Here is a 26,111-nt window from a genome sequence, read left to right as displayed (position 1 = left end):
CATCATATGCTTTACTACTTGCAATGAAGAAAGGCATTTTTAGATGATTACAAGTAGACTATCATCTCCAAATCCATGCTTTGCATTATTCAGAAAATGTTGGCCTGGATAAATTTCATTTATTTTAACATTTTTATTTTTATATTTTGTTTTTTCCTCACCTTTATTTTCAAATATATCTATTTCTCCTCTCTTCCTCAGAGAAATTTCCCTTGTGACAAAGTGTAAAAAAGGACAAAATATAGGGGGAAGAAACAGTTCAACAAAACTAACTTATCACTGAGTCTAATAGTAAATTCATTGTTCCATACCAATTGTCTCCAAATTCTGTGAAGAGGAGAGAAGCTCACATTTTCTTCTTTTGTCATTAGAGCTACAACTCTTAATCATAAGTACATAGTGCTCAGTTTTTTCTAAAAGTATGTTAAATTTTTTTGTTACATTTTAAGTTTGCAACTCTCCCTCTCTCCCTCCCCACCCCCATATGGCCCCATAGAGGCCATCATTTGACACTTATCTATCTGTTCATCACTCTCTCCCTCTCTCTCTTTCTCTCTCTCTCTCTCTCTCTTTCTCTCTCTCTTAAAACAACCTATTGGTAAAACCATACTATGCATACTTCTGTTTATCAGTTCTTTCTCTGTAGGTGAATAGCATCTCCCTTCATAGTTCCTTTAGAGTTGATTTGATTATTTATAATGCTCAGAATAGTTTTGTCATTCACAGTTATCTTTCGAACATGTAACATTCTCTTGATTCTGCTTATTTCACTCTTCATTATTTCATGTAAGTCTTTACGTGTTTTTCTGAGATCATTAAGCTCATCATTTCTTACAGAATAGTAGTATTCCATCACAATCATATTCTACAACTTGTCTAGCCATTCCCCAGGTAATGAGCATCCCCTTAATTTCCTGTTCTTTGTCACCACAAAGAGAGCTGCTATAAATAGAATATATGGGTTCTTTTCCTTTTTTCATAATCAGTTTGGGAAACAGACTGAATAATAGTATTTCTGGGTCAAAGGATATATACCCCAGTTTTATAGCTCTTTGGGCATAATTCCATATTATTTTCCAAAGTGGTTGGATTAGTTCACCTTTCCACCAATAGTGTATTAGTGTCTCAATTTTTCTATATCCCTCCCAACTTTTGTCATTTTCACCTTCTATCATTTTAGCTAATCCAGTAGGTATAAAATGAGATCTCAAAGTTGTTTTGATTTGTATTTCTCTAATAAATAATGATTTAGATAATTTTTTCATACATATATGATTTCTTCATTGGAAAAAACTGCCTGTTCATATCCTTTGACCATTTGTCAGTTGGGGAATCAATCAAATTCTCACCTATATATGTGAAATATAAGACCTTTATCAGAGAAACTCTATAAATTTGACCCCCCCCCCCCATTTCCTGCTTTCCTTCTAATTTTGACTACATTGGTTTTATTTGTACAAAATCTGTTAAATTTGATGCAATCAAATTTATCCCTTTTATATTTCACAAAACTCTCTCTTTTTTATTCACAAATTCTTCTATCCATAAATCTGACAGGTAATATGTTCCATATTCTTCTAATTTACTTATGATATCTGCTTTTACATCTAGGTCATGGATCTATTTTAACCTTATCTTGGCAAATGGTGTAAGATCTAAGGGTCTATACACAATTTCTGCCAGACTGCTTTCCAGTTTTCCCAACCATTTTTACCAAATAGTGAATTCTAATCTCAAAAGTTTAAATCTTTATGTTTGTCAAACACAAGGTTACTATAATTATTTTCTACCACGTATTGTATGTTCCATTGATGTACCTTTCTGTTTCCTAGTCTGTACCAGATAGTTTTGATAATTACTGTTTTATGATATAGTTTGAAATTTGGTACTGCTAAGCCTTCTTCCTTTACATTTTTCTTTCTTTTTCATCTTTACATTTTTTTTTGCTAATTCTTTTGATATTCTTTTTTTTCTGTTATTTAAATTAATTGATTTGTTTTCAGTTTTCTACAATCACTTCCTTAAGTCTTAGATTTTCTTCCCTTCCTTCACCCCCTCTTTTGATATTCTTGACCTTTTGTTTTTCCAAATGAATTTTGTTATTTTTTTTAGATCAATAGAATAATTTTTTTTGGTAATGTAATTGAGAAAGCATTGAATAAGTAGATTTGTTTAGGTGGAATTGGCATTTTTATTATGTTGACTCTGCCAACCCACAAACAATTGACATTTCTCCAGTTATTTAAATCTGATTTTATTTGTGTAAAAAGGGTATTATTATTATGTTCATGTAGTTTCTGGATTCATTGGCAGGTATATTCGCAGGTATTTTATGCTGCCTATAGTTATTTTAAATGGAGTATCTCTTACTATCTCTTCTTTAAGGTTTTTGTTGGTGATGTATAGAAATGCTGATGATTTATGTGGGTTTGTATCCTGCAGATTTGTTAAAATTATTAATTGTTTCAACTAGCATTTTAGCTCTAGGATTTTCCAGTTATATTATCATATTGTCTGTAAAAAGATGCAGTTTTATTACCCTTTTTCCCATACTGATTCCTTCAATATCTTTCTCTTCTCATTGTTATTGTTAGTATTTCCAAAACAGTATTGAATACTATTGGTGATCATGGGTCTTCTTGTTTCATTCCTAATTTCATTGGGAAGGTTTCTAGTTGATCTTTACAAATAATGCTTGCTGATGGTTTTAGGTAAATGATTCTTATCACTTTAAGGAAAAATCCATTTATACCTATACTTTCTTCCTATTTTTTCCAGTTGCATGTAAAGATAGTTTCCAACATTCACTTTTATAAGATTTTGAGCTCCTGTTTTTTTTTCTTCCCTGTACCTCACCTCCTCCCTCCCCAAGATGGAAGCAATCTGATATAGGCTTTACATGTGCAATCATATTAAACATATTGCCACATTAATCATGTTATGAAAGAAGAATCAGAACAAAAGAGAAAAATTACAAGAAAGGACAAAGAAAAAAACAATAAAGAGAAAATAGTATGCTTTGATCTGCATTCAGACTCCATAGTTCTTTCTCTGGATGTGGATAGCTTTTGTATGTCTTTTGTCTTTTGGAGTCCTTTGGAATTGTCTTGGATTATTCTATTGCTGAGAAGAGTTGTCTATCAAAGTTGATCTTTGTACTATGTTGTTACTGTGTACAATTATTCTCCTAGTTCTGCTCATTTCACTCAGCATCAGTTCATGTAAGTCTTTCCAGGTTTTTCTGACGTCTATTCATCATTTTTTATAGCACGATAGCATTCCCTTCCATTCATATACCACTTGTTCAATCATTCGCCAATTGATGGACATGTCCACAATTTTCAATTCTTTGCTACCACAAAAGAGCTGCTATAAATATTTTTGTTCATGTGGGTTTTCTTCCATTTTTGATGATCTCTTTGAGATACAGATTGCTGGATCAAAATATACCTATGCCCTCAAATGTTTTTAATAGCACTGACTTGTATTTTGTCAAAAGCTTTTTCTGCATCTATTGATATAATCATGTAATATTTTTGTTATTTTTGTTATTGATATAATCACATGTTAATATCTTCCCATATGTTAAACCATTCCTGCATTTCTGGTATAAATCCTGCTTTGTCACATGTGTAATCTTTGTGATATATTGTAGTCTCCTGGCTAGTATTTTATTTAGGAGTTTTACATCCATATTCGTTAGTGAAATTGTTCTATAATTTTCTTTCTCTGTTTTTGTTTTTCCTGGGTTAGGTATCAGCACCATATTTGTTTCCTAAAAGGACTTTGGTAGGACTCATTCTTTGCCTATGCTTCCAAATGATTTATTTAACATTGGTATCAGTTGAACTTTAAATATTTGGTAGAATTCACTTGAAAATCCTTCTTGTCCTGAGTTTTTTTCATGGGAAGCTCATTTATGGCTTGTTCAACTTTTTCTTCTTTGGAAGGAGGAAGGCAAGGCAATTGGGGTTAAATGACAAGGTCACACAGCTAGTAAGTGTCAAGTATCTGAGGTCACATTTGAACTCAGGTCCTCCCCAATCCAGGACCAGTGCTCTATTCACTGCATTATCTGATAATTTCATGGAAGATGATGTCTAGGCTCTTCTTTTGATCATGGCTTTCAGGTAGTCCCAAAATTTTTAAATTGTCTCTCCTGAATCTATTTTCCAGGTCAGTTGTTTTTCCAATGAGATATTTCACATTATCTTCCATTTTTCCATTCTTCTCTCTTTGTTCTGTGATATCATGCTTTCTCACAAAGTCCTTAGCCTCCATCTGTGCCATTCCAGTTTTGAAAGAACTATTTTCTTCAGTGAGCTTTTGAATCTCCTTTTCCATTTGGCTAATTCTGCTTTTGAAAGCATTCTTCTCCTCATTGGCTTTTTGAGCCTCTTTTGCCAATTGAGTTAGGCTAGTTTTCAAGGTGTTAATTTCTTCAACATTTTTTTGGGTCTCCTTTAGCAGGGAGCTGATCTGCTTTTCATGCTTTTCTTTCATCCCTCTCATTTCTCTTCCCAGTTTTTCATCCACCTCTCTAACTTGATTTTCAAAATTCTTTTTGAGCTCTTCCATGGCCTGAGCCCATTGGGTGGGCTGGGACACAGAAACCTTGATTTCTGTGTCTTTGCCTGATGGTAAGCATTGTTCTTCCTCATCAGAAAGGAAGGGAGGAAATGCCTGTTCTCCAAGAAAGTAGCCTTCAATAGTCTTATTTTTTTTCCCTTTTCTGGGCATTTTCCCAGCCAGTGACTTGACCTCTGAATATTCTCCTCACACCCACATCACCTCCTGGTCCTCCCAGCCAGCGTTTGGGGTCTGAGATTCAAATGCTGCTTCCTGCCTTAGGGCTTTGGTGGGGGCAGGGCTGCTATTCAGTGTGAGAATTAAGTTCAGGTGGTCAGGTTGGGGCAGGGCCGCCTCTCAGGCTCAGTTCCCTCAGGGGGTTTATGCACAGACCTTCCACAATGGATTCAGGCTCCCGCCCGCTTGGGGAGCCCCTGTCTGCAGCCGCCTCTCAGCTTCTACCTCCCGGGGGGGCCCGAATCATGGGGGCACCCCACTCCCCTCTCGACCCGCCAAAGAGACTCTCTCACCGACCCCCGTCACCTGTGGGCGGAGGGACTTGTGCGGCCACTGGAGATCCCGTCCCTGAAGCCTGCTCGGGTCTGTTTCTCTTGGAGCCGTGGCCGCAGCAGGTCTGGGCTGGGCTCCGCGTCTGCAGCGCGACGGATTTTGCGAGAGGTTCGCAGGTCCCTCTGTGGGTGGAGGGACCCGCGTGGCTGCTGGAGATCCCGACCCCGAAGCCCGCTCAGATCTTTTCCTCTCGGTGCGGCGGCCGCGGCAGGGCTGCCCTCAGCTCCCAGTCCTGGCGCCCAGTCCACAGTGCGAAGGACCCCCCGTGAGAGGTTTGCAGGTCCCTCTGGAACAGAAATCTCCCTTGCTCCAATATTCCGTGGCCTCTGGGTGCAGAATTCGCCGTGAGTTACTCCCCTGTAGCCGTTCTGTGGGTTGTGGGTTCGGAGCTATGTGTATGTGTGTCTTTCTACTCCGCCATCTTGGCTTCGCCCCCCCTCACTGCATTATCTGGCTGCCTCCTCCTGACCTCTGGAAGGCTACAATAAAGTTTAGATGTGTTTCTCTATAGCTATAGATATATACATAGACATATACACACATATATAGACATATACTTCCCCAAACATATTCTGCTCCTGATCTTTGTTTCTATGTTTGTGCATATCTCTTGTTTCCTATCTCCCCTGACTCCTCTACTTTATTTCTACCTTGCCCTCCTACTTGCCTCCCCCCCTTCAAAGATCCGTCCTCTATCCTCCCATTTCTATAAATCTAAACACCCTTCTCTATGCCTTCTTTTACCTGGTCCCTCATTCTTCCCTCTAAAGATACCTCCTTTGTCCTCTCCCCCATCCCTATGCCCCTATTGTTTTATTTCTTCTGAATTTAGAAGACTTTATACTCTTCTAAATATATATGTATTGTTCCCTCTTAAACCCTTTCCAGATGAAAGTAGGTTACCAGAACTACCAGTCCTCCCCAGCTCATTTATATAAAATAATTACTCTTTTTAGCTGTCCCTAAATGATTTTACTTTTAAAATTCATATCATAGTCAGGTTTGCCCCAATCTTTTTTATAAGCTACCCAATTATTAATAAGAATCTTAGACATACATTTTACATATATAAAAGGGTAAACAGTCTGTCCTTATGAATCCCTTATAATCAGTCTCTGGTATTTACCTTATATTTCTCTTGGTTCTTGTATGTCAAATCTCCTATTAAATTCAGGATTTTTTTTTTTAACAGAATAGTGAAAGTCTGAGAGTTTATCAAATATCCATTTTTAAAAAAATTCAGGATAATACTTAACTTTGCAGGGTATGATATTTTCAGTTGAAGTCTCAGTTCTTTTGCTCTTTGATATATTGTGTTCCAAGACCCACAGTCCTTTAACATCTTTGCTTCTAGGTCTTGTGTAATTTTACTTGTGATACCATCATATTTAAATTGTTTTAATCTTAAAACTTTTAATATTTTGTCCTTGAGCTAGGGGTTTCAGAATTTGACCATGACAGCCCTATGAGTTTTCTTCACAGGATCTCTTTTAGGTGGTGATCCATGGATTTTTTTCTGTTTCTACTTCCACCCCTTGTTCTAATGCTTCAGGACAATTTTCTTTATTTATTGTATTATTGTATCAAGATTCTTTTTTTTTGATTATAACTTTCAGTTAGTCTGATTATTTTTATAATTTCTCTTCTTGATCTGTTCTCTAAATTTGTTGTTTGTCTTATGTTTCTCTTTCTCTTCTGTTTTTCATTATTTATATTTTGTTTAATTATTTCTTGGTCTCTTATAATTTAACTGACTTCACTTTGCCGAATTCTAATTTTCAAGGTGTCATTTTCTTCCGTAAGATTCTGGATTTCCTTTTCTAACCAATTGACTTTCATTTCACAAACTTCTTGTTTTTCTTGGACTCTTCTTCTTTTTTTTTTTTTTTTAAGTTTTCCTCCATGTCTGTCATTTGTTTTTTAAAGTCTCTTTGAAAATCACCTCTAAATTCTTTTTGGGCAGGTGAATATTTGACTTTACTCTTTGAGGGTTTCTTTACTTCAATATCCTCCACTAAACATGAACCCCAGTCATCTCTATTCCCATAATAGCTTTCTATAGTTGGACTCTTTCTCCTTTGTCAGTGCATTTTCTGTGGTAATAGCTTAATTTTTGTAATCACCTCTAGTCCTGGGGTATGGGAAATGGTGCCTCTTGCCCCGGATCTTCAGTTCTCCCCTCTAGCCTGGAATCAAAGCCAAACCTCCAACCTCTAGTAAGTGCCCACAGCCAGAAAGGCTTTCTGCCTCACTGCTTCTGCACTGACCAGGTGTGTGCTGGTTTCTTCTTGTCCTGCTGCTCCTTACAGCACAGCTGGGTCTGGTCTTCCTTATCAGCAGAGGTTCCCTTCATCTTCCTGGGCTCAAATGCCCAACTCCCCTCACTGTGGAGTTGGGGTGGGGGTAAAAGTTCCTGTGACTGGGGCCAAGGCAGCCTCTCTAACCAACTAGCGCCTGGGCTTGCTGCTTATTGTTGAAAAGGAACCAAGCCTGCGGATGTTTATATTCTTTACCTGAAGGAAAATGGTCCTGGGATTTTTCTTTCACCTGCTCCAGTTGTCCCAGGAAGAGCATGGTTGTGCCTCTATTCTTTATCTCCACCCACTGTTTGTTCCCCCTAAGGTGCTATTTTAACTCTTTTGTAGGGAAAAATTTTGAGGGTTTGGAATTTTCTGACCTCTTCCACCATCTTTCTAGAATCCTCTCCTTTTTCTAAAATAGGTTTATTTAGATATTCTCTTTCCTCTCTGTTAATCTTGGCAGTTTATATTTTTATAAGCATTCTTCCATTTCACTTGAATTTTAAGTTAATTGGCATATAATTGGGTGAAATAACTCCTCATAATTGCTTGATTTCATCTTCATTAGTAGCATATTCACCCTTTTCATTTTTGATGCCAGTGATTTGGTTTTCTTCTCTCTTTTGAAAAATCACATTAACCCATGGTTTATCTATTTGTTGTTTGTTTTATAAAACCAACTCCTAGTTTTATTTACTAATTCAATACTTTTCTTACATTCAGTTTTGTTAATCTCATCTTTAATTTTTAGAATTTCCAATTCGTGTTTAATCAGGGATTTTAAAATTTGCTCTTTTTCTAGTTTTTAAAAATTGCATTGATCTGTTCTTTCTCTGTTTTATGGACGTAAACATTTGGAGATTTTTCCTCTGATTACTGCTTTTACAGCATCCCATAATGCTGTTTCATTGTCATTCTCTTTAGTAAAATTATTTATTGTTTCTGTGACATTCTCATTCTTTAGGATTAGATAAATTATTCTCTAATTTTTAATCTGCTTCCATGGCTCCTTATTAAATATAATTTTCATCACATTACTATCTGATAAGTATATTTTTTTCTGTTTTTTTTTTGCATCAGTTTTGCTTTTGTTTTTCTTCCATTTATGTACTAGTCATCATGCATATTGGTTTCTTGTTTCTGCTTATTTCTATTTGCATCAGTTCATATGTCTTCCTGTGCTTTTTATGTTTCCCATTTCTTAAGGCATAACGGTATGTCCGTTATATTCACTGAGTGGAATAGGTTTAGTGAAGACTTCTCAGATTGTAATTCTTCTCCCAGGGGTGAGGTAAGACCGAGAGGCTCAAGGTTACAATATTTTTAGAGTGGAATAATTCCATATAAGGATATAAAACTATGTAGTACATTAGGGTGTTAATGATTGGATAAAACTTACATAATTCTTCAATGTCTTCATTTCAAAAGGGATTGGTTAGATTTCGTGTCTAGAATGTAAGATCATATTCTCAGCTAATGAGAATAATGGTCAGTGGCGGGGAAGGAACTTGCATTAGGGTCTATATAAATCACTGCCTTTTCTTTGTCTTCGGCTTTGTCCTGCTCCAGGTGAACTGGTACAGGAATTGCCCGATTCTCGAGAATCTAGTAAATAAATCTTTCTGTCATCACTTTGAGAGGCCTTTGAGTAATTAATTTAAGCAGGGATCTGAGCCATCCCACACATCACCTACCATATTCTCTCCCCTCACTTCCCCCACTCCCCATTCTTTACCACTTCAGAAAGCTCTCCTAAAAGAATTTTGGTTTAGGTGGGACTTTCTTTCTATCTTTGACTTCCTTGAAGGGTATGTCTGACGCTGTGATCTCTAGATTAGAGTATGGACACTTTAATTACTTTCTTCACGTCTCTAAATTGGTATCTGATATACTGTTGCCCCAACAGCATATTGGTTTACCTACCTTTCTACAACCCTTTTGCTTCTGACTTCCCATCTTGAGTTAATCTTTGCCTACTAATTTGATGTGTGCTAAAACCTCAGAGTTATTTTGGATTGCATCTTCCTTTTTACTAGTGACTTGAACAGTCTTTCATATATTATTTATAGTTTGCAGTTTTTCTGAAGACTTTGTTCATATCCTTGGGCCACTTATGTACTGGGGAATGGTTCTTAGTCTCATATATTTGTCTTAATTCTCTTATAGAAGTTTCATTAAAAGTCCTTTCTCTTTATTTCTGTGCTACATAGCACATTTTATAAGGGATATCGAGAGTCATTGTGCTATCATGGAAAAGCATTGATTTGGAAATTAGAAGACTTGAATTCAAATCCCAACTCTCAAGCTTGTGTGACTCTGAGCTAATCAAGGAATCTTTCATTGGCTCCTTTTCTTCATCATCTGTCTCGTTTAATTAAATTCCACACTTATTAAGGGCTTATTATATGCCTTATACTGCATCAGATGCTTAGTGTTACAAAGACAAAAATGATAGAGGACTCAAGGAATTTATATTCTGTTGAGAGACAGCAAGCGTATAGAAGATTAAATACAAAATAGATGTAACCGATTTCAGGGATTCTGCATAGAGGCATAAGACAATCAATTGTCATGTTCCTCATTATGAAGTAGAAAGTGGGGGTTGGGGAGAGACATGAGGAGGGAAATGCTATATCCTTCCCAACTCTGAGATTCTACAATTTTAGCATTCTAGTATTTCCACACTAGACTTAAGACTAGAAACTTAAAAAAAATTAGCTTTACTAACTTGTCAAGTATTACTTTGAAACATAGCAATCATAAGCATTACCCCATTTCTTAGTTTCCTACAGTTTTACCCTCAAGTTTTATCATTCAAAATTTCCCCTAAAACAAGAACAATAGCTACAAACACTTAATTCCCAGCAGAATTGTTTTGTATACTCATTTCCATTTCCCATGTAAGGAGAGTACAAGTACAGAATGTTGATATAGAGACCCAACCCTTTTCCCCACTCAAAGACCTTCTGCTTCTGGATATAAGCACAGGCATTGGTTCTTTGAAGATAAGAGTAGAGAAATAAACAAAAAATTGGGTTCCTACTTTCTCTTCTCCGTTATGATCATGGAGGACTGTATTCACACATACCCACAGAGGGTGGATCAGGATATGACAGGGTTGTAAAAAAAAATGAGGCTTTTTGATCCTCTTGGATGGAAAGAATTGGTGTTTTATTATCATTAGAGAAAAAAAGCTTTTAAGCCTATATTTTAAGTAATACACATTAGGCTGACAGGTTTTTTCCTCTCAGTGATATCTGGGCTTTGTGGGGGCTATGTTGTCTGTTTGGTAGAAAAATGCCTTTTAACCCTGATAATGGCAAACATCAAGAATGTTGCTTTCTGTTTATGCTTTATGGAGAGTGAGCTTCTCACTTTTTAAAAGGGAGAACATTTGGTCCTTTTGCCTCTGGGTTTTGAGGAGAGGTTAAATGCAGTCAAAAAATCAAAATGTCCTGTAATTCTGAATTAAAATATGGTCACATAAAATCTTTGTGCTAGAATTTTAGACCAAAGATCATGAAATGGAATCTCATTTTACAGAGTAGAAAGTTGAGGTCCAGACTGAGAAAGAGACATGTCCAAAGTAATATGGCTCTGCCATTAATTTGCTGGGACCAGAACCTAGTTGTCTTGACTTTTGACCCAGTGTTCTTTTCACTGCGGCTATCATGCTTGTATCTTTCAATATAATAGGGTATCTAGGAAGATTTTGATCATTATTTGATCATTAACACCTTTTTGTATAATTTGTGGTTAGAGCATATCTTGGTCTGAATGAAATGTTGAACATGAGTTATTAGTCCAAAAGACTGGACAATATCTTTTGGCAAGGTAGGGATAAAATAAGTGTAATCTGGGCCTCTGGGGAGACAGGAGAAAATAAGATATGGCAATGTAAAGATGTCCAGTTTTATTATATATTGTGTCACCTTTGTTAATTCTTTTCTTTTCAAAACTTTTTCTTTTTTCAAACAATTCAATATATACAGAAAAAGAAGAAAGAAGCTTATATAAGAAACTGTGAAGTGTTAACATAATAATTCCTGGCAAATGGTGCTTAATTAGTGCTTTGCTTTCTTGTTTGCTTCCTTCCGTACACACTCAGCTGAACACAAAAAGAAGATTGTTTTTGAAGTGGTGAATCTTCGTTTCATACCATTTGCAAAACTATTTATAAATATATATATACACATATATGTATGTATGTATGTGTATATACATATACACATATGTATATATATGTATATATGATAAATTCTACCCATTATTGGGAAAGTTGTTGGGCCTTTCCATGCCCAGGCAACTGAATCAGCTGATAAAGTGCAGATTTGCTGATTTGTTTTGGTATAGGGTGTTTCCTAGTCCGGAATTCTTTATGCCAGTGAAATTACAGGTCTGCTTCAGAAAGACTGGTCCGCTATGACCTACTCTTGATAAAGCCATGTTGTATTTTTGTAATTGCCACTTCTTTTTCTAGATGTTTACAAAAGAGCTCTAATAATATGTTCTAGAAATTTCCTCCAAAATAAAGATCAAGTTCTTAGGCCTGTAGTTTAAACTGTTTCTATCTTCTTCCTGTCTTTAAAAATCAGGATAATATTAGTCCTGCTCCAGTTCTGTAGTTCCTCTTGCTGTATGGTCGGTCTTTCAGCTGTCATTGACAGTATCTTAGTAATCACAAGTAATCACCATTTTTGAATCCTTTCAGTAAATGAGTTAACAACTAGGTGGCTCAGTGGATAGAATTCTGGGCCTTGAGTCAGGAAGATCTGAGTTCAAATCCAGCCTCAGACACTTACTAGCTATGGGACCTTGGGTAAGTCACTTAACCTGTTTGCCTAAGTTTCCTCAACTGTAAAATAAAGGTAATGGAAGCTACTTTGCAGGGTAGTTATGAAGATCATTTGATATTTGTAGCGTGCTCAGTACAGTGCCTGACACATAGTAGGTGCTGTAGGAATGCTAGCTATTATTATTGCTGTTATTATAACAATAATAACATTATTATTCATAATAAGATTTATTAATATTTATTATTAATAAATTAATATTTATAATAATAATTATTAAGGTCACTAGGGCCAGGTGATCTGAATTTTTCAAAAATACCTATGTATTCTTTACCTTGATTATTAATCAGGAAGACCAAAACAGTTATGAAGTTGGTTTTCCTCCTAGTTCCACTCAAAAGGTCTGAGTGTTAGTACCCCAAGCTTGCCAAGGATGGAATGGAAGTTCTCTCTTGCGCCTGTCTCTCTACACAGCCTTTTCATCCTGGGCTGATTTTGCTCTAGTCCATTCTCAGGCTCAGGCTGTTACTGTGGACTGGACTTGAGCCACAAAGAAGAGATTGATCGGATAGGCCTCCCCTTTATATTTCTTGTTTTCTCACATACCATTGCCAAAAATTTGGGAGTAGTGTTAGTTGGTAACTGGTAAAGTGATTCTTTACCAGTTACCTAACAGTACTTCTCAGAAATTGTAACGTTTCCAGTCTGTTTATTTCTCCCAATGCCATCAATTCTTTTTTTTTTTTTTTGTACATCTATATGTGTGTGTGTGATTGACCATGATAACTATGGACAAAATTTAGTCCTTGCCTTATAGTAACAGGAAGAAAAATTAGAGTTTTCACATCAGTAACTCAACAGCCAAAAAGATCTCTGAGAATTTCAGATTTCCAAACACAAGAGAAATATGTTCAATATGCTTCATGGGTGTTATTTCATTTAACAGGAAGATGAGACATTTTAGTGTATTTGTTTAGATGGAAATTAAATTGTAATGTAATTAAGTGACCCTTACTAAGTACTTTGGCTTAAAAGCTCTGGAAGATTCTATATGATGATTTCTTTGGGTGGTAAGTGACAAGGTTGTATCCTGCTTGAGTTTTATCTGTCATATCCATGGCTGCAACTTTATGATTTTGAAATGAAAGATGATGAAGCTCAGGTGTACTGAACAGGATGTTGATATACATTTATAAATGGAGATTGCAGCTTTTTGAAGAGGAAAATGATGAAATCTCCTTTACACTATAAAAGAACATTGTGTTAAAGATTCATTGCTGTTGTAGGTGATTGAAACTTGAGAGTATTTGAGTCTAGTGGGTATGGAATTGTGCAGGTGTGTTTTTGAAATAGTAAGTGACCCCATCACAAAGGTCAAAGATGACGTTGACAAAACACTCTTTTTGAAGTGATTATAAAAGGACTTATTAAAAATTATTGCTGTGGATTTATTTTCAGCTAGTAACTTATTTGAGGATGTTCTGCATCTCTAGAGCTTTGTTCAGTAATACAAAGAAAATAGAAACATGGTAGCTTTCAGACTGACATTGTTCTTTTTTATCCTCTGCCTTCTTCGATTCTCTCACACCTGTCCCCTTCTCAACCAATGACATTGTTAATTTTCAGAACTAAGGCAATGATCCCTGAGGTGTCCCGCCATGTCAAGCACTCTCCTATTATGTCCAACACAAAGACCTTCCTGGAAAACATGTTTGTTAAGCCAGGAGCTCTTTTCAGTATGCAGGTGCACCCTTTCTTAAAAACATAAAAAAAACCAAAAAAATTCCCCAACGTGTGACAGTACAAAATAAATTATAAAGTTATTGTTTAAAATGATTTTTCCTTTTGTGAAATAGGTTCATTATAGTAGTGAGGTTCTCTTGTTCCATTAAAATGTGATTTAATTGCAAAACTTGATTGGATATACAACTTCCCAGGAATACATCTATTACAAAAAGTAAAATACACCTGTGTTGAAATCAGAATGCTAGAGGGGAAACTCAAGGATCTAGTCTCTACCCCTCTCATTGTGCAGATTAGGAAAGTACTGCCCAGAGAAGGTAAGTGACTGGTTTCAAGTCACACACAGCTAGCTAATGGCAAGGCTGAGATTAGAATCTAGGTCTCACAACCCAAGGTCTCTTTCCACTGAATGTGCAACCTTTTTTATTACTAATGACCATATATGGGATTTAAGGTTGTAATGAACCTGAGAGGTCATGTGGTCCAATCCCTTAATTTTACAGATTAGGAAACTGAGGCCAAGAGGATTAGTTGAGGTCACATAGCCATTAAGTTGAAGAGGCCAGATTTGAACCTGGGTCCAATGAGTTTTTTTTTCCACTAGCTGTTCAGAAATTTGATTTTTGGTTTTTTTTTTTCTTCTAATTTTAGGATTCTAGAGGCCTTGAGATTTAAGTGAATTATCAACTGAGGGTGAGTCTGGATTTGCTTTCATATTTTTTCTCTCTCTCTCTCTTTCTTATCTCCTTTTCCCTGCCCTTCCTCCCCCCATAATCTACTTCTTGCTTGAGCAATCATAGTTCATTTCATTACAGGTTTAATGCCAGGTGGTAAGTTTGTCATGTTAAACAGGTATTTCTTTATGGAAATAATGATAGGATGTTTCTATCCACTCCTTTATCTTTGAAAATTTGATTCCTCCTCCCCCACATGTGCTAATTGCTCAAAGAAAGAAAAAGGAGAGCAATCACATTTTTTAAAAATTCCAATAAACTTTGGTTTTGGAAGCAAAATATTTGGAACACATTGATTCCTAAAAATGAAATTAATTTGATTGTGAACACAGATTGCTTCAGAGACTCAAGAGGCCAAATGTTAAGCAATTACCTAATTCTCTTTCCTTAGAACACTCAGAATTAATTGTAAGAAGGGTTTTGAAAAGTGATAACTTTAATGTAATAGTCTTGTGTACCGTCAAGGTGTTATAGAGATCTACACTCTAAGCATATGTATAATTGAAATACCAAAGGAAGGTTTTTTTTAAACAATGTTTGGTAAGTTATTTGATTTAAACAGTTTAATTTATTTTCCAAATTATTAGCCATGGTAACAATTTAAAGGTGTCTCTTGATGCAAAATAATAGAGAATGTAAACAAATTAGCTACTGGTTGATCAAGAATTAAGGCTTACAGAGAATTTAATTTGTTCTTTTTTTGAGTATAATGTTTTAGCATAATATGTTTCATTTCTATATCAAAATGACATCAAAACTTATTCCTGGGTTTAGAGGGCATCACCATTGTGACAGAGAAGAACCTTTCCCTTATTAAATTTCTAGTACTCTAGGGGTGGCCTCTCCAGAATTCTCTTTTATGCTACCACAGCTCATCTCGTGCCAAACCTCAATCCTGGAATGCTCCCCCATCCGCCTTCTCTGCTCCTAATCACAAAACACTGAATCTAGCTTGAGGAAGTCTCACAAACATGCTCACTGGGTACATTCCAAATTCATGTTATCCCCCTAAACTGAGCCCTTTTTGCAGTAAGGTGGTTCTTTTGTTTGTCTCTAGCAGATTCCCTATCTCACTCTCCACAGAAACAATTTCAAACCTTTTCTCCTCAACTCTCCTACACCTCCTCTAAGTCACTCCCTTTCAGCTGAGGACCTTCCTTCTTATTTTAAAATAATTCTATTCAGTGTGAGCTGCTTCTTCATCCCACAACCCTTTGATATCATCCAACACACTCTCCTCCTTTGTTCTGAGTTTCTGACAATCTCCTTGTGATGGACAATCCTACGTATGCCCTGGATCCCACTTCTCTTTTTTTCTCGTTCTTTCTCTCCCTTTATCCCCATCCTCCCCCCTTTCTCTTACATATCTACTATTTCCTTTCCTACTGCCTTCAAATATGCCCATCTCTCTCATCCTTAAAAAAGAACAACACACTTTACTAGACCCTACCATCCCTCAAGCTACATTCTTTATTTTTCCTTCCCTTTTCAGCCAAACTCCAGAAAAAGCTACCCATCCAGTCTTTAGCCTTTTGCAGTCTGGTTTCTGACCTCATCACTTATAACTGAAATGGCTTTCTTCAAACTTACCATTGATTTTAATTGACAAATATAATTGTTCCCCCCACCGCAGTCCTAATCCTCCTCAAATAATCTGCTGCATTTGTCACTTTTGACTCTGCTCTGGTCCTGAATACATTCTCTCTTTATTCCTCTCCTGCCTATCTGACCGTTCCTTCTCGATTTCCTTTGCTGGGTCATCATCCAGAATGCTCCTCCTAATTATGGATGTTCCCCAAGGTTCTATCCCAGGTCTTCTCTTCTCCTTCTGTACACTCACTTGTCAACCTCGTTAGGTCTCATAATTCTACTATCTATGTAGATGACTCCTATATCCATCACATCCATCCCCAGTTTTTCTCTTGAACTTCAATCCCACATCAGTGCCTATTGGACATTTTGAACTGAATGTTTCAGAGACATCTTCAACCCAATATGTCTAAAACTGAACTTATCACCTCCATGCACACACTATCTCTCAATTCCCTCTTCTAAAGGCATCTAGTGGTCACAGTGGGTAAGTGCTGGACTTGGTGCCAGGAAGACCGGATGTTTACTAGCTGTGTCATCCTGGGCAAATCATTTAACCTCTCAGTCTCAGTTTCCTAATCTGTAAAATGGAGATAATGATAGCATTTAATTCATAGGGTTGTTGTGGGGAATCAGATATGATAACATATGTAAAAAATGCTTTGTAGACCTGAAGGTACTGTATCAATGCTAGCTTTTATTCCAAGTTTCCTTGTTCCTATTGAAGGCTCCACCATCTTTCCAGTTGCCCAGTTTATAACCTCAGCATCACCCTCAGCTTTTCACTTTTCCTCATCCCACATATCTATTCAGTTATCAAATCTCTAACGTGCTGGTTGGGAGAAGAACCAGCCCTACCTGGGTTGGGAGAAGGATGCGTGTAAACCACAAAGCTAATGTGCCTTTAGTGCACCATGGTCCAATAGTATCAAAGCCTGAGTCTGCACTACAGTTGTTGTTGAGTCGTTTTTCAGTTGTGTCTGACTCTTTGTGACTCCATTTAGGGTTTTCTTCTCAGAGACACCAGAGTGGTTTGTCCTTTCTTTCTCTAGTTCATTTTACAGATGAGGAAACTGAGGCAAACAGGGTTAAATGACTTACCTAGAGTCACACAACTAATAAATGTCTGAGGCTGGCTTTGAATTCAGGTCTTCCTGACTCTATGCCTGGCACTCTATCCACTGTGACACCTAGCTGCCCTGTATACTAAAGTAGGAAGTCAAAATAAGAAGGAATTCTGGGAACCTATTTGTGTGCTTCAGATTGATTCTCCAAAGCTTTGGGTCTAAGTTGCCTGCTTTGTCACTTTCTCAGCCCTCTTATAGTGCTAATATTTTCTCCTCACTTAGTAGTATTTTATTATTTTCCAATTACATGGAAAGACAGTTTTAACATTCACTTTTATAAGATTTTGAGTTCTAAATTTTTGTCCTTCCCTCCCTCCCCTCCCCAAGACAGCAAACAATCTGATATAGGTTATACATGTGCAATCATATTAATCATATTTCCACATTAGTCATGTTGTGAAAGAAAAATTAGAACAAAAGGAAAAAATCATGAGAAAGAAAAAAACCAAAACATTGTGAAAATATTATGTTTCTATCTGCATTCAGACTCCATAAATAGTGCTTTCTCTGGATGTAGATAGCATTTTCTATCACCAGTCTTTTGGAACTGTCTTGGATCAGTGTATTCTAAGTCTATCAGAGCTGATCATTGCTAGGACTGATATTTTAGTGCTCTAACGGACTTGGTCTTGCCAAGTCTCTTCCTGACCCAGCTGCTGCTGTCAGGCCATGTGCTCATGCAGTCATTATAATACCACTGTCCTATGCCCATCTAAAACCCATCCATCCTTCAAGGCCCAGGTTCCCCGCTTGTGACCCTGGGTTCTGATTAGTGAACATATATATGTCTTTTCTAGACCTTATCAGGCTTACCACACCCACTTCCTGGTCGTCTCCATGCCATGCTGGCTCTATACATCCCCTTCCTCTTCCCAACCTCCCAGCACGTAGTTTTGAAACCCTAGTCCTGAGAACAGTAATTGAATCAAATAATGCTACTATTCCTGTTAAGGACATTCCTGTCAATTTCCCCGACTCCAGTCATCATTCATTCTCACAACTTCCCTATTTGAACGTGAGTTCCTTGGGGACAGGGACTGTTATGCTTGCTTATATTTGTACTGCCAGCACTCAACACAGTATCTGACACATTGAGTCCTTACTAAATGCTTTTTAATTAATTCATGGTGGTGTATTAGAATAGATTTCTGGACTTAGAGTGAGGATGATCTCTTCTAGCCTTGTGACCCTGGGCAAGTCACTTAACTTTTCTCAGCCTTGGTTTCCTCATGGTCAAAATGAGGAGGTTGGATTCAGTGAGCTCTAAGGTTCTTTTCAGCTCCAAGTCCATGATCTTCCTTAATCATTACCCTGGCTTGAAGTGACCTTGTCTCCTCTGGACTCACTGTCAACCCTAGTCATCTGACATTTCTCTTTTATTGGGCAATTTTGATAGTTATTTTTCTGTGTTCAGTTTCCCCAACTAGAACATAATATCCTTGAAATCTTAGACCATGCCTTCTACTTCTCTGTATCCCTGTTAACCTTAGTCTCGTTCTTTGACATGGCACAGCTTAAGGGATTTTCTCTATATGTTTTTGTTGCCTGATGGAGGTGTATGAGTATTGATTGATAGGCAACAGTCACTTGTAAGTGCTAAATGTTACTGAAGCTTTTCTAATTGCATATTGATTATACTACCCCAAACTAGCTTATGTTAGATTTTTGATGTTGTGGAAAGGGCACTGGAGTGGAAGTCAGTGGATGCTGGGTTTAAATCCTGACTATTTATAATCTGTGTGACCTTGAGCAATTCACTCCACAGCTTTATGCCTCAGTTTCCTTATTTGTAAAATGAAGGGGCCGGACTAGATAATTTCTAAATTCCTTCCGTCTCCAATTCTATAATCCCATGATTTGGGGATGTTATCTGGCCGGCTTTGTATTATGGTGTAGAATTGTTCATCTGTATCTTGACTGTTGGTGACCTCTGTTTTGTGTATTATTTACTGTTACTTCTTTTTAAAATATATTTGTTTCGTACCTAATAATAGAAAAGATTTATATATATTATTATATTATTATTATATATTTATATATTGCTTACTATGTGCCTGGTGTTATGCTAAGCGCTTTACAATTATTATCCCATTGTATCCTTACAATAATCCTGTAAGGTAGAGATGCTATTATCCTCATTTTAGAGATGAGGAAATGGAGGCTGACAAAAGTGCCAGTGTTCTTATTTCCTTTTTTTGTATACGTAGGAATTGGGCAGCTGTCAGTGCTGCTTAGCAGCTGACAACCTTCTGGAAATTTATATACAATCATATGTAAATAAATAAAAATCAGGTATGGGAGGCACCTTCTTAATTGTGGTGGTTGTTTCATTCTGGAAGAAGACAAATGCCATTAGAAGGATGATGTCTTGACTTGTAAGTGAATCGTATTTAAGTGAGGCAGGGTTGTGCAAAGACGTCAGCCTCACTATTTCCTCCAGAGTCATAGAAGTCCAGTGGCAAGACAGTAGTCAGGCTGGCAATGGCCCCAGATGCAGTGAATGACCTAAATTAAGATCACGCTCAGGCCTCAGTTTGTCTGAGGCAAAGCCTGTGCAATGACTAAAGTCCAGGTAAGAATTTGTGTTATTTAACCTTGAATGAGTAATAACGTAGACATGGTTTGATTTATTATACACTGAAAAACCTCCAACAAGCTCATAAGGGTTAGGGTTACTTTTAGTATTTTTAAAAAAATTTCTACAGATGCTCATTTTTCTTCTTAGCAAAAGTAGTTTATTTTAGTAAATATTTAATAGTGTCCATTATGTCAAATTAAACTGATGATATAATAATATTGGTGGGGAATTTATGGACTTTGGAGTAATAAAAAAATAAAAAAATAAAATTTAATTGTGAGAGGGCTTGGATAGGTTGTGAATGAGACCATAGCACAGAGGCCATCTAGTCCAACTTTTCATTTTTACAGATGAGGAAACTAAGGTCAAGTAAGGTCAAGGAGATTAAGAGTCTTGTGAAAGATCACAGAGATAGTATGAATAAGAGGTGAGATTTGAACCCAAACTCTGACTCTAGCACCAGTATCCTTTCCATTGATGCATGGAAGTATAATCATGTATTTTTTTTAAAGGGCGTAGGGTTGGGAGGCTTTGGCACAAAAGACATGATCTTAGTAAAACTACAACTCTCTGAAAATAAAGATCATTTGCCTGAGGACAGATTTTACTTTATTTGAAACTCTTTTTTACTTCATCTTCTTGAGAGACACGGGCTGATGGAGGGTGACAGGTTTTTCTAGAGTTAAGGAAAGGGTTAATTCCTCTTTGCTGGGTAATGAAACACCTAAAAACATTCCAGAAATTCAGGTAGAAATTGTATGAAAGCACTAAGTTTGTGAAATGAAGTAACAGGGTGCCTTTATGTGCTCCTGTGGTATGCCTGTATCCCATTGCATGAATAGCACTTTATTCGGGGGTTGCAGACATAAATCATGGGGCCAACTGAGGAATGAGCATGTTCCTTCTGAAATCATTGAGTGTGTGTGTGTGCGTGCGTGTGTGTGTGTGTGTGTGTGTGTGTGTGTGTGTGTGTGTGTGTGTGCTGGGAAAAGAGAGGGTTGTAGGCTGAGTCCAGGTGTGTGTTCATAGCTTAAAACAACTTTATTCAACTAAGATTTTAAAAAGTGACCAAGTCCACAGAAAATTGAAATTCAAGAGTACAGGATGAAGTCTTATCCTCCATTTTACACTAAGAAGAGCTTTAAAATGTCTCTGACATTTCCAAGCAGCATAGACCATTTTGTAATTGCTGAGACACACAAAAAGATGGATGTTATCAGAGTAACAACTGATATTTTATCCCTCCCCCAGCTCCCCATGCCTGGAATACACTCCTCTCTTACCTCTGCCTTTTGGAATCCATTTGTCATCGTTGTTTAGTCACGTCCAACTCTTCATGATCCTATTTGGAATTTTCTTGGCAAAGATAATGGGGTGGTGTGCTGTTTCCTTCTCCAGTTCATCTTACAGACCAGGAAACTGAGGCAAACGGTTAAGTGACTTGCCCAGTGTCACACAGCTAGTAAGTGCTGAGGTTGGATTTGAACTTAGGTCTTCTTGACTCCAGGCTTGGTGCTCTATCTACCAAGCTGTCTAGTTGCCCCCATACTTTCCTTTTAAGCTTAGCTCAAGAACTACTTTCTATGTAAGCTCAAAAACCACTTTCTTGATTGTTTCAATTGCTAGTATCTCCCTCCACAAATTACCTTGCATTTAATATATATGCTTTCATGTGCTTATATGGGTAGGTATTGTCTTCCTTATAGAATGCAAGCCCCCTGAGGAGAGGAACTCTTTCATTTTTGCCTATGTTACCCCAGGGCCTGACACACACAAATAGTGAAAAATAACTGACTGAATTTGTGTATATACACACATACATGTAAATGTATATTTATATGTGTGTATATATATGCATATATATATGATAAATTCAAGATAATCTCAGAGGGAAGGCACTACTTTAAGGCAGAATAGAAAGGCTTATTGCAGAAGGTGGAATTTGAGCTGAGACTTCAAGGAAGTCAGGAAACTGAGATGAAATGAGAGAGAATTCCAGATAGGAGTGACAGCTAGTGAAAATACATCAAGTCAGAAGATGGGGTATCTTTGTATGAGGAACAGCAAGAAGGTTGGGGTCACTGGATTAGAGAGAGAGAGAGAGTGTCTGTGGTGGATGGGTGAATTAAGTCAATAAACATTTATTGAGAACCAACTAATTGTTCTAACCACTGTGCTAAGTACTGGGGATTCAAAAAAAAAAAGGCAGAAGACACTCCCTTTCCTCAAGGAGTTCACAGTCCAACGAAAGAGACAACATGCAAAGAAAAATTGTACAAACAAAATATATACAAGCCAGGTTGGAGATGAAAGACATTAAGGTAGATCAGGAAATGCTGAATGTGGCATTTTAGCTGGTACCTGAAGAAAGCCAGGAGACAGAGATGAGGAGTAAGAAAAGTCCAGGTATGGGGGACAGCCAGGGAAAATGCAACAGGAGAAAAAGTGTCATGTTTGAGGAATGTTGTTGTCTGTCCTTTGTTTTTGAAGACGTGCTCATGAATTGGATTTAAATGAGTCAGAGTTGTACCAAGTTGTCAGCCTCACTTTCTTCTAGTCATCAAAATCCAGTGGCAAGACAAAAGTCAAGATAACCAGTGATGGCCACTGGTTACCTATATGATTTCATTTCCAATTTATATTTCTCATCTTTTAAAAAATATTTTTTTATTTCACTAAATATTTCTCAATTACTTATAAAATTTTTTTAATGTTAAAAATATTTGGTTCCAAATTCTCTTGCTCCCTCCTGCCCCTCCCCTATCCCTTGAGAAGGCATGCAATATGATATTGATTAGATATGTGAAGTCATGCAAAACATATTTCCATTTTAGCCATGTTGCAAAGAAAACACAAGAAAGCAAAAAAAAAATATGCTTCAATCAACACTCAGAAGTCATCAGTTCTCTCTCTGGAGGCGGATAGCATGGGTCTTTTGGAATTATCTCAGATCTTTGTCTTGATCAGAGTAGCTAAGTCTTTCACAGTTGATCACAAAATTTCTCATCTTTTAAATAGAAAGTTTCTATCAGTTGCTCTCTGATGCCCCTTCTACCTCTATGATGCTTCTGTGGTTCTGGGAGTAGTGTTTTCTAGCCTTAAAGGGTTTGCCATACAAGGAGGGATCTGACTCCATTAGGGCATATATCACTGTTTCTTTTGAAGGCATGGAAAATCAAGTTCATGACTAAAACAGAAGAGGGCCAGGAGAGGCCCACTGCCCATAGGAAGAATGAATTTTGGGAGCCTCATACCTCACAGTCTGTGATGGCTCTTCCAATTAACCTTGGCTCATAGCTTAGCTCCAGTGTAACTAGACCACTCACATTCAAGGACTGGATCCATTTTCAGAGATATACACATAAATATGCATATGTGTATGTATACATATACACACACATACACATGCACACACACACATCCTTTATGGGGAGAGTAGAGCCTGCTGATAATTGGGTGCATAAGGCTCCCTACTTGTCTGGGGAGAGTGATACTCTCTCTTCCCTTCCCTGTAACCTTTGAAATTTTGTTCAGTTGTTTTAGTTGTGTCTGACTCTTCATGACCCCATTTGGGGTTTTCTTGGCAAAGATACTGGAGTAGTTTGTCATTTTCTTCTTCAGTTCATTTTACAGATGAGGAAACTGAGACAAATGGGGTCAAGTGCCTTCCCCAGGATCTCACAGGTAGCAAGTGTCTAAGAATGGATTTGAACTCAGGAATGAGTTTATACTTTCTATTTTGCATTTAATTTTCTATGTACATGTCCAGAGAATATACGGAAAGGGACTATTTCATGTTTTGTCTGTGTGTTCCTGGTACTGAGCTCAGTTTCTGGTGCACTGTAAGTAATTAATGATTGTTGAATGCATAAGTGAATGAATACTTCACTATAACCACCTTCTCTCTCAGCTCTCTTTGGCTCATCACTGAGTGTTGAAAGACCAGTTTTAAGAAAGCTTTGTTTCTGGAAGACTAAGATGCAAATATCTAAGAGAGACTGACAGTGAGAAGCTGACAGAGAAGTTTGAGCCAACAAAGTAAATAATGGCACAATTTTACCATCTCTGTATGTGGAAAAACTCTGACCTTTCAACTATCAGTATTTGGGATGAAGAATAGGATTATGGGTCAGGATTCTATTTCAAGCCAGCTGTGCTTCCACTTGAATTTGAGTTGTGGTTCATTTATAAATTGTAATTTAGCCATTTGTTTTTGGAAGTATTTAAAAAAAAATGATGTCCCCATACATGTTATTAAATAGCAAAAGTGTATTATTAAGCCTAATTATACGCTTCTCAAAAGAGGTAATTTTTCCACACAGAAAATCAGACTTGCAGCAAAGGAGGAGTTAACTGTGTGTGTCCCTTTGTCCCTCAAGAGTTCGAAATGAAAAAAACAAACCCCTGATCTAAAAATGGCCCCACCTTCCTCCGTTTTCTCCAATCCACTTACATCCTCTTGGGCTGGAAGGCTGAAGTTAGAGCCTTGTTCAAAATCCCTTCATTGCTTATACCTGCTCAACTGAGAGCCAACAAAATGTACTTAAGGTTTGAAGTGAACAATTCCTTGGCTTGAGAACTCTGCTCAGTATTTGACAGCATCAAAATGACCAGAGATTTTCAGGGGCTTAAACTAATATTACTTCTTTGCCTTCAGCCAGTGCCTTTTCAACTTTAGTGGGAGGTCTGAGTCTTTTAGTAGCAAGTCAAAAATTATATCCACTTAATGTTGGGAGCATTAGGATATGAAAAGCAATTTCGTCCAGAGGCCCAGTGACTCCCTAGAAATTGGCTTCCAGACCTCTCTGCTTTTTGTATTCCCTTGGTCTTTCAAGTGGGAAAAAAAGAATGTGGAGAAATAAGTGCTCCTTTTAAACCAGTTTGAAATTTAAGCAAAAACTCTCACAATGAATTTAAAGTCAACTAATTGCTCGTTTGTTTTGTGCCTCTAACAAAGCTAATGATCAAGTAGACTCAGCTCAATTCTTTAGTTGGGAAAGGGCCAAAGAGGTGGGGAAACAGCAGGAGGTCTTAATCTTTACTTCATCAGGTCCTGAATCTCTTCATTAGGTGCACCTGGTAATTTTTTTTTATAGCTGTTAATTTTCTTTTGAAATTAATACGCTGGGAAATGCATTTAACGATCCAGAAAAAATATTGACTTTATGGAAAGGAGAAGCTGTAGTAAGTTAGCAGCTATTAATTTGCATATGCAATCGACTTCATTAGGCATAAATGTGTTTTCAGTGGAGTAAATTGTAGCTTCTGAGAATATTTGATACTTGCTTAAATGTGTGATGTGATTAGAGGGTATTGGAGCTGTCCACTTAAATTTTTTACTTATCCAGTAGCAAATGTGGAACTTTGCTGACTCATTACAAAGTCAGGCTTTTTAGCTCACACTTTTGTTTATGTAGGTAATGACTTTTATAGCAAAAGAGAGTGTTGACTAATCATTTTTTGAGTTTAGTGTTGTACTTGACTCCAACACCCTATTACCTGTGTTACCTTGAGGAAATTTCAGTACTTTACTTCCCTGGGCCTCAGTAGCCTCATCTGCAAAACCAGGGTTTAGAATATATGGCCCCTTAGCTCCCTTTTAGCTTTAAAGCTTGTGGTCTGATAAATCCTGTCCCTTCCTTCCATATTGGGCTGAATATTGGTCTCTTCCAATTATAGGGCACACCTCTCAAATGAGATTTAGGAAAATCCAGTTTATAAACATGGCACACAGGTCAGTAGCCAAAAGTTCTCCCTGGAGTAGATATACTGAGTAGGATGAAAGGAAAAGAGCAAAGGAAGGAATTTAATATTGGGTGGTGGAAGGAACCCAACAGAGAGAGCCAAGTAATTGGAAGAGTCAAGACCTTGGCTGAGCTAATATGAGAAGACATAATCAGGATCTCTTTTAAGGTAGTAGAAATTTCTAAGTAAGTTGACATGGAGAGAGTCACTTCTTCAAAAAGATTGTTAGAGCTGACAGGGAACTTAGAGGTCATTTGGTCTGACCCCTTCACTTTTTTTGGGAGGCAATTGGGGTTAAATGACTTGTCTAAGGTCACACAGCTAGTAAATATCTAAGGCAGGATTTGAACTCAGGTCCTCCT

General features: G+C 37.2%; 1 protein-coding gene across 16 annotated transcripts in view; it reads left to right on the top strand.

Moving 5' to 3' along the window:
- Window positions 1–26,111, top strand: part of CSGALNACT1 (chondroitin sulfate N-acetylgalactosaminyltransferase 1) — a 409,995-nt gene that overhangs the window by 21,883 nt on the left and 362,001 nt on the right. For 13 of the 16 annotated variants that reach the window (XM_072635001.1, XM_072634999.1, XM_072634991.1 and 10 more), the window contains exon 2: window positions 14,627–14,668. The exons of the other annotated variants lie outside the window; for them this stretch is intronic. The gene's annotated coding sequence lies outside the window, so the exon portion shown is untranslated. The remainder of the gene's footprint in view (window positions 1–14,626; window positions 14,669–26,111) is intronic. 16 annotated transcript variants of the gene reach the window in all.

The sequence above is a fragment of the Notamacropus eugenii genome, chromosome 1, assembly GCF_028372415.1.
Source record: "Notamacropus eugenii isolate mMacEug1 chromosome 1, mMacEug1.pri_v2, whole genome shotgun sequence".
NCBI classification, from domain to species: Eukaryota; Metazoa; Chordata; class Mammalia; order Diprotodontia; family Macropodidae; genus Notamacropus; species Notamacropus eugenii.
This window is presented reverse-complemented; position numbering and strand designations above follow the sequence as displayed.